This window comes from Saimiri boliviensis, chromosome 3, assembly GCF_048565385.1.
Source record: "Saimiri boliviensis isolate mSaiBol1 chromosome 3, mSaiBol1.pri, whole genome shotgun sequence".
Taxonomy (NCBI): domain Eukaryota; kingdom Metazoa; phylum Chordata; class Mammalia; order Primates; family Cebidae; genus Saimiri; species Saimiri boliviensis.
This window is the reverse complement of record NC_133451.1, coordinates 57,586,066-57,594,566: the sequence shown is the minus strand read 5'-3', so window position 1 is coordinate 57,594,566 and position 8,501 is coordinate 57,586,066. Positions and strand designations below refer to the sequence as shown.

The 8,501-nt window shown below is 34.2% G+C and overlaps 1 pseudogene; it reads left to right on the top strand.

Annotated features, from left to right (window-relative positions):
* The first annotated feature begins 390 nt into the window (after positions 1-390).
* Positions 391-1,433, top strand: LOC101029696 (dynein regulatory complex subunit 2-like; annotated as a pseudogene).
* The last annotated feature ends 7,068 nt before the right edge of the window (positions 1,434-8,501 follow it).

Below are 8,501 nucleotides of genomic sequence, written 5' to 3'. Positions count from 1 at the left end.
TCTCCTTGCCTCTAGTTTTTATTTATTTACAACAGAAATGCTGGGGATGAAACCTGAAAACACTCTATGTACTGAAGTTTTCAATAAATTATGTTTCAGTTTTAATAAGATCTGGCTCTTTGCTTTATTTGTCTGTTGCCACTATGGTCAACCAGATTTTCTTCTATATTTGAGGAGTTCTTAGGTAGACTTTCAACTACCAAATGTAATTTATAGAAAAGTACATGTTTGGTCTGCTGAAGCATGTATCATTGTTATATATTACTTATCACTTAATAATTTAATGTTAAAGTACTCGTCATCAAAATTCCTATTTTCTAGCTTATACTTGGTAGTTATAAGAAAAAGAACAAGGAAATAAACCTATCAATATTAACTACAGAAGTAACAATGTTTCCGCAAGAAGTTAATTCTTCATACATCAAGGAGATTGTATTACTGAAACGGGAAAGAAGGAAAGAGAAAGGAAAAGAGAAAGGACAAAAGAAACACCAGTGTGAAAAATACATATTTCTCAGAAAATTCTTTTTAGTCTCCCTTCCTTGTTGACCCTTTTTATGTAAAAAAAAAAAAAAAAAAAAACACATATTGAAATAATAATGAAATCCATGTGAAGTACTCCTGAAACTATGATTGGGAAACATAGGTTAAAGATGGTTTCACAGAGGATCAAAAGATGGCCTTTGAGACCTTGAAGGTGAAGGATGAGAAGAGCTTTAAAGAGACTGAAGTATAGACGAAAAAAAAAAAAATACAGAAGCTGCAGGATGGCATAACCATTTCAAAAGGCAACATCATGATACACAGCCGAGAGAGGAAAGATCAAAACTGATATGTCCACAATGACAAAAAATTGGTCCTTGTACCACTGGGAAAACTTAAGCCCAGGCAGCATCCTATAACTTAGTCAAATTCACCCTGGAAAGTACCACCACCCTCAAGGCCCTGAGAAAGATGGTTGAAAAGGGTGAAAAGATCCTTAATCTTGCTGAAATACGTAGGAAATTTGAAACCAAGACAGAAAAAATGCTGCATTTTTGTCAGTATTAACTCCTAAGGAGCAGGAGGGGATTGATGAGAATAATCCAGAAGAGCTTACTGAGGAGTTTGCCAAGGTGATGGTGGACCACATGGGGATGGAGAATTTCTGGAAATAGTACGACACAGTGAAAATGGAGCAACTGAGCCTCCAACACAGATGAGCCCAGCTCTTAGAAATCAGTGGGAAGCTGTGGGAGATGCTGAAGCAGTACTAGAATGGCATCTCACTGAGTGATGAAGTGCTAAGCCAGATCACTCCACTGCTCACAGTCATCCATGGACGAAACTTACCCCAGCCCTTGTCCACACCTATAGTCCATCCAGGTGACAAACTACATCCAACCACTTACCATGTCACTGAAGCAGCCCACATGATCTCTCCCACCCTGTGATCTAAGGAAAACAATATTTTCAGCCCCCACAAATATTTTTTTGAGGGACCTAAGGAGTTTGCTATTGAAATTTTCCAGTGGGCAGGGGTGAAAGTCTGCTTGGTAGCTGGGAAACTTTGAAGAGTAGACACTTTTTCTTAATTTGAATTTAATTTTCTCTCAATATGTAAGAAGGATAAACACTTCATAAACATAAAATATTACATTCACGTAAGGTATAGATTATCGTTATTTTTTAAATTCCCTATTGATTGGAAAGATAAGAAAAAGACCTTTTGAAGGAAATTAATTAAAACTAAATTTGACTGACTTGCCTGCAAAATACTGTCATATTGATTCATGACTAGTCTAATGTTTATTTACCAATCTAAGAATTTTTCAGGTAAATTGAGCAAAAATATTTTTGTTTCAGGTAATATTGATATGAAACTAATTTTTAAAAAATCATTGTTATAAATACAAGTCGATACAATTATTTTTATCTGTATTTATTTTCAAAATTGTTTATGTCTTCAAATGTGGCTGTGCTGGGGTTGGGTAGATTCTAAAATGGCCTCAATAATTTCCACTTTCTAGCATTGTCTAGAATTCACGCCTTTGTATAATCCCCTCCTCTTGATTATGACTTATTTCTAACTAACAGAACATGGCAAAAGTGATGAGTTATTTCCATGATTAGGTTAGTCCATGAAAATAAAACTTTCCTAGATTTCTCAATGTTCAGGTAAATAGTTCTATCCTCTATGACATATTCACATATCATGAAAATTAGATCCATAGCAATGTGTCTAGTTAAGTGCTCCAATTTAAAAGAGTAATAGAACTTCTCTTATCTTCTTAGGGGGCTAAATGACTGTAGCTAGGTGTAGATTTCTTGCTTGAGGTGCCAAGAAAGACTACAAAAGCTATAATTCAAAGAATTTACATTTCAGTTTGAAATAAGACCCAGAATCTTGGGTCTTAGACCCATTTTTCTTCTCCACTCATTATGGGGGTAGATGTGGAGTTTAGGCTCTTCTTCCCTTAGAACAATTTGACTAGCTCTCAGCTTGTAATTCTAGGAATAAGAACTAGGACACATGGGTGCCAACACTACCATTTACTGTGCAATACTTAACAAGAAGTTTGCCACTGATTTAGAACACCTCATGTACATTTAGAATGAAATCGAGAAGATGACTATTAAAAACTCAGCAGTTACATAAGATCGTAACTTTCATCTGGCTGGCATTCATTATTATTTTCCTTACTTGCACACTTTTATCAGAGGTGTTTGAACCAGAGCAACACCATCTTGAACAGGGGATAGGTAATAAAAAGCTGAGACCTGCTGAGCTGTATTTCCAGTAGGTTAAGCATTCTTAGTCAAAGGATGTGATAGGTGGTTGCTTCAAGATATAGACCCTCCTAATAAAACAGATTGTGGTTAAAAAAAAAAAAAAAAAAGTCAAAACCAAGATCATAATGAAAGTGAGCTCTGGTCATCCTCATTGCTCATTATAGACTGATTATAATACATTAGCATGCTAAAAGGTAATTCTACCAGCACTATGACAGTTTATGGATGCATGGCAACATCCCAAAGTTATCCTATATGGTCTAAAAAGGGGAGGAACTCTCAGTTCTAGAAATTGCCCACCCCTTATTCCCAGAAAATTCATGAATAATCCACCCTGTGTTTAGCATATAATCAAGAAATAACTAAATATACTCAGTGGAGCAGCCTGTGCTGCTGCTCTGCCTATGGAGCAGCCATTTTTTTTTTTTAATATATATGTGTGTGTGTGTGTGTGTGTGTACATATATATATTATATATATATATACACACACACACACACACACACATATATATATATATATATATATATATATATATATATATATATATAATTGCGTTTTAGGTTTGGGGGTACCTGTGAAGAACATGCAAGATTGTTGCATAGGTGCATACATGGCAATGTGGAGTGGCCATTCTTTATTCATTTACTTTCCTAATAAACTTGTTTTCACTTTACTCTAGGGAGTTGCCAGAATTCTTTCTTGCATGAGGTCCAAGAACCCTCTGTTGGGGTCTGTATCAGGACCCCTTTTTGGCAACACTTTGATGAAGAATGCAGCCATGTTGGAGAGGCCTAGCAAGAAGAAGGAAGTCTCCAGGCCAATGTCAGCTAGAAACTGAGAAGAGCAGTTCAACAGACTGTGAGGAGTTTAGTTTTGTCAAAACTATAGAGCTTAGAAGCAGACCTTAGACTCCAGCCTTGGACAACACCTTGACTGCAGCCTTGGGAGAGATCCTGAAGCAGAGGATATAGTCAAGCCAGGACTAGATCCCTGACCCACAGACATGGTAAGTTAAGAAGCATGTGTGGTTTTAAACAGCCAGGTATGTGATAATTTGTTACTAAGCAGTAGAAAATGAATACGATGACCTCAAAATCTAAAGTACAGACATCAAATAATTTCATTAGTGAAAAAATTGTTATATAGAGTATTATATAATGTGAATTTTATACTTTACCAATGTTTTTAAATAAGGAAGCTACTGCTGTGGGGAATAATTTTCCACTTAAAAAAAATTCTACGAAATATAGCATTTTCTAAGAGCATATGTAAGTGCAAACTAATACGAAAAGTAATGTTTCAGAGTCAAGATAATTTTTAAAAATTTGAAAAACACTGACTGAAACACCTCACTAAAAAAAAAAAAAAAAAAAAAAAAAAAAAAAAAAAAAAAAAAAAAAATCATTCATTTTCAAAGGGCCCAAAATTTATTGAGGTTCGAAAATCTTTTCAAAAGTCATTTATTTTATGAATAACTTAAATACAAAAATGCCTTAAATTAAACTAAAATAATACACAAATTTATGAGATAGCTAAAGAATTATTAGAAGGCTATCAGTTGAAAAGAGGTAAAATCTCACTTGTAAATTTAGCATATCTGTCCAGTTTTTGATCATCAAGCAGGAACAGTCCACATATTGCTTAAAGGCATACATGTATGCCCCAGGCATACACAATACATGCTATTTCACAGTTTGGAAGAAAAATAAAAACTGTCACTAGGAAGCCTGCCACTAGCAAAAGAAAAAGAAAAGAAAAATAAGGCTTTATAAAATATAAATCACACTGTTTTTAAACTCGTGTGAATTTCATTACATAGAATATGAAATCACTGGAGAAAAGAAAATGTAGCAACCAAAAATTCTTGCCAAAGAAGTGTGTGTATAAATAAATACAAATTTATAAATATTTTATGCATTTTGTATCACAGATTACAGGTTATAGATGATATTTGAAGGGATTTTTTATTGTGTAAATGTATTAATACCATTGAGCATAAGGAAAATTAAGTATGAAGAACATAAAAATATAGAGGGTATTGAGAACATGGAGCAACACAATAGAAAACAGCAAATGATATATAAACAGTCTGGGTCCTTTCAAGATGGCTACTTGTCTTATGCAATTATACACGGGATATAAAATACATAAAATATTAAATATGCATATAATATATATAAAAAATAAAGCCCACCAGGCGCGGTGGCTCACACCTGTAATCCCAGCACTTTGGGAGGCCAAGACATGTGGATCACGAGGTCAGGAATTCAAGACCAGCCTGACCAATATGTTGAAACCCCGTCTCTACTAAAAGTGTAGAAATTGGCTGGGCGTAGTGGTGTACACCTGTAATTCCAGCTACTTGGGAGGCTGAGGCAGGAGAATTGTTTGAACCTGGGAGGCAGAGATTGCAGTGAGCTGAGATGGCTCCATTGCACTCCAGCCTGAGCAACAGAGTGAGACTCTATCTCAAAAAATAAGTAAAATAAATAAATAAATAAAGCTGTAAGATCCATTTTTAAATGCTGGTTAGAGAGGGAAAAAACTTATAACCTGTGTGTTTATTTACAGGAGAAAATACCATCACTTTTTGAGAGTGTACAAAAATACACATTTTTGAGAAATACAAACAAAAGAAAACATGGTTTTCTGAGTGTTTAAAAAACACATCTAATCTTTTTTTTTTTCATTCATATTATTTCAAGACAGAAAGCAACTGAAAGTGTATTCTGCTGATCTTAAAACAATCAGTTGTTTGAGATGGTACTCTTTTCCACTTTACACAAGCAATATCTTCTATATACACATATCACACTTCCCTGTGGAAAAACTAAGAAATACTTCCTGCTTATGTGTGGCAGTTTTAAGCAAAAAAAGTGACATTTTGTTACTTACGGTAAGTTGCTTTTATGTGAAGAATGAATTTAACAGGTCCAAAAAAGTAGTAGCAGGTCATGTGTTAAGATTTTACTGGTGAGATTTAGAAGGAAAAATAGTATGTTGGTATTTGTAAAGGACAAAGAAAAAGGAGAGAAAGAAAAGGATTCAAGATACATAATACAGTTGGCCATGGTAGGTGCACCTGTAGTCCCACTATTCCTGAAGCTGAGGTGAAAATACCACTTGAACCTAAGAGGTCAAGGCTGCAGTGATTGGGCCACTGCATTACAGTTTGGGCAACAGAGTGAGACCAATTTCAAAAATAAAAATATATGTGTGGTAAAAACAGCTGGACTTCTTATGTGAGAAGTCAAAGAAAAAGGAAATATAAATGTAAGTTGATTCCTTGGCATTTATACTGAGGAAATAGGAAGACGACAGTGACATTTACTTAGATTAGAATCATTGATAAAGAAACTGAACTTTGTTTTTTGGTTGGTGTGAAAGATTGTATGTATTTTTCAGCATAACTACAGAAACATTTCTGATCCCACACCCATTTCCAGAATCTTGCAACTCCACATCTAGATAGAGTCAATTTCTCCACCTTTGAACCCAGCTGGATCACAGTGACTGCATTAACAAATAGAATGCAATGTGCAATGGTCATTAAAGACAGTCTTTACAGGAGACTCGCTGTTGGAAGACAGCCATCTGGCTTATATAGAAGTTAAGGCTACATAGAAGGCTGTGTAGGTGTTCAAACTGACAGCCCCAGTTAAAACTGCAGCTGAAAGCTAACAATCAAATGACAAGACAGTGAATGTTTTCAGGTGATTACAGATCCCAGCCTTTGGAATAATCCTAGCTGACAGCAAATGCAGCAGAAACCAACTATCACTGCCAAAGCCCTGCCTAGAATCCACATATATCAGCAAAATATGTATCATCATTCTTTAAGACACCAAGTTTTGATGTTACTTGAGTTGTGTGTTATTAAGCCATAGTAACTGGAACAGTGGATTAGTGTTTTTGTTACTATTGTATGTGTGTGTGTGCGTGTGTTTTTAGAGAGAAGGGAGTTTATGCATCTGATCAAAAGTTCAGTTTTGAACATAGGCATGAGAGATACACAAGTTGGTTTGTCACATATGCAGTAGAATACATGAGTTCAACGTTTAAAGGAAAATTTTAGTACAGAAACAAATATAAAAGATGTTTGTACAGATTATAAATAAAATCTATAAAATGAGGATTAGTAGGAAAATTGTGTAGATAAGTTAGTTTCTAAAACACTAAAACAATATAGAGTAACTGCAAAATCATCAAAATCAATGCTTTGGTCTTCAAACGATCAGGTCTCAGGTGTTAGCACTCAGTATATTTCTGCATTGAGAATAGCGATAAGAAAAATAGCAATAATTTATTTAGTTTACTATATGCCAAATAGAATACTATAGAACTAAATTAAACATATATACAATTTATTTTTGTCATCAGATTAAACTCATAAAAGTTTTTTGTTGTTGTTGTTAGTTTTTTGAAAGTAAGTAAAAAAAAATCATCCCATGAAAGTTAAAAAAAAAATTCTCTCATTTAAAAGATGTAGGATAATAACCAACCTATAATCACATAATCAGTGCCTGATAAAAATCTTAGTTTTGGCTTAAGTCTTTGTGACTCCAACTAAACTGTTTTTTACTCTTGTAAATGTTTTAATCTGTTCATATCTAGAATAGATTTCCTATGGCCTCTTTAAGTATAGTTCATGCCATAATTTTCATAGAATAAAACATAAAATATCAAAAACACAAATGAAATAGGGTATTTTATAGCCTATTACTTGCTCACACTATCCATAATTTTCATTTTCTCCCAATTGCTTCATCATTTTGAAACTTGAATCTTCTAATAGCTGTTTTTTGTTTTAATTTTGAAATAATATATTTAGGGAAGTTCAGAATGCATAGGTAGTTTTAAATAGCAAAAACAACAAGAGCACTTCTATCTTGACATTATATTGCATTTTTTCTCTACTGATTAAAAAATGTAATCTTACATGCTGTATACCTAAGAGTTTATCAGTGTTAGAAACGATTTTTAAAAATGTAGGGAAATGTAGTGCTCTGAAATTGGACAATTTACGGTTCAAAACAAAAAATACAAATTTGATGTTCAAATACATCAGAAGCAGTAATCTCTACTATGTTAATTTATAATAATGAGATTTTAAATGAAAAAAAAACACAAAATTCACGTTTTTTTACATCAGTTCAAATAATTCAATCTCCAACCACATTAAAAGTGAGATAAACAGGAAAAGTAGGACAGGGACCCCTCCCCATTTTTCTTACATGCTCCTGGTTGTGCCAGTCTCACAGCCTTGTGGCCACAAACACTTACTCTCACAAAATCAACCAATCAGACATGAAGGAAATGAAGCACTCTAACCACAAATATCCTGGCCATCAACCATAGAGATTTTCCAAGAGACTCTCCACAAGTACACAAGCAATGTAATATCATAGCTCATCCTAACCTAAATTTTGCTTCATTTTAATAGTCAAAATCACATCCCTGGGTGGAAATTTCAGATGCTAAAGAAACATACAATGCATACAAAAGAAGCATGACACAGGTCTATGAAGGTGCAACCAACAGATACACCCCAAATATCCAACGGTGCCACCTGGGAAAGATTCAAGAAAACATAAAAGCCAGAATAACTTGCTTTTGGGGACCCAGCAGCATGTCCCTTCTTGTGTTCTCTCTTTCTGCTAGAGCTGAAAGCCCCAATAAACTGCCTTTTTCAAGCCCATTTCTCACTCTAGATCAGTTTTATTTAT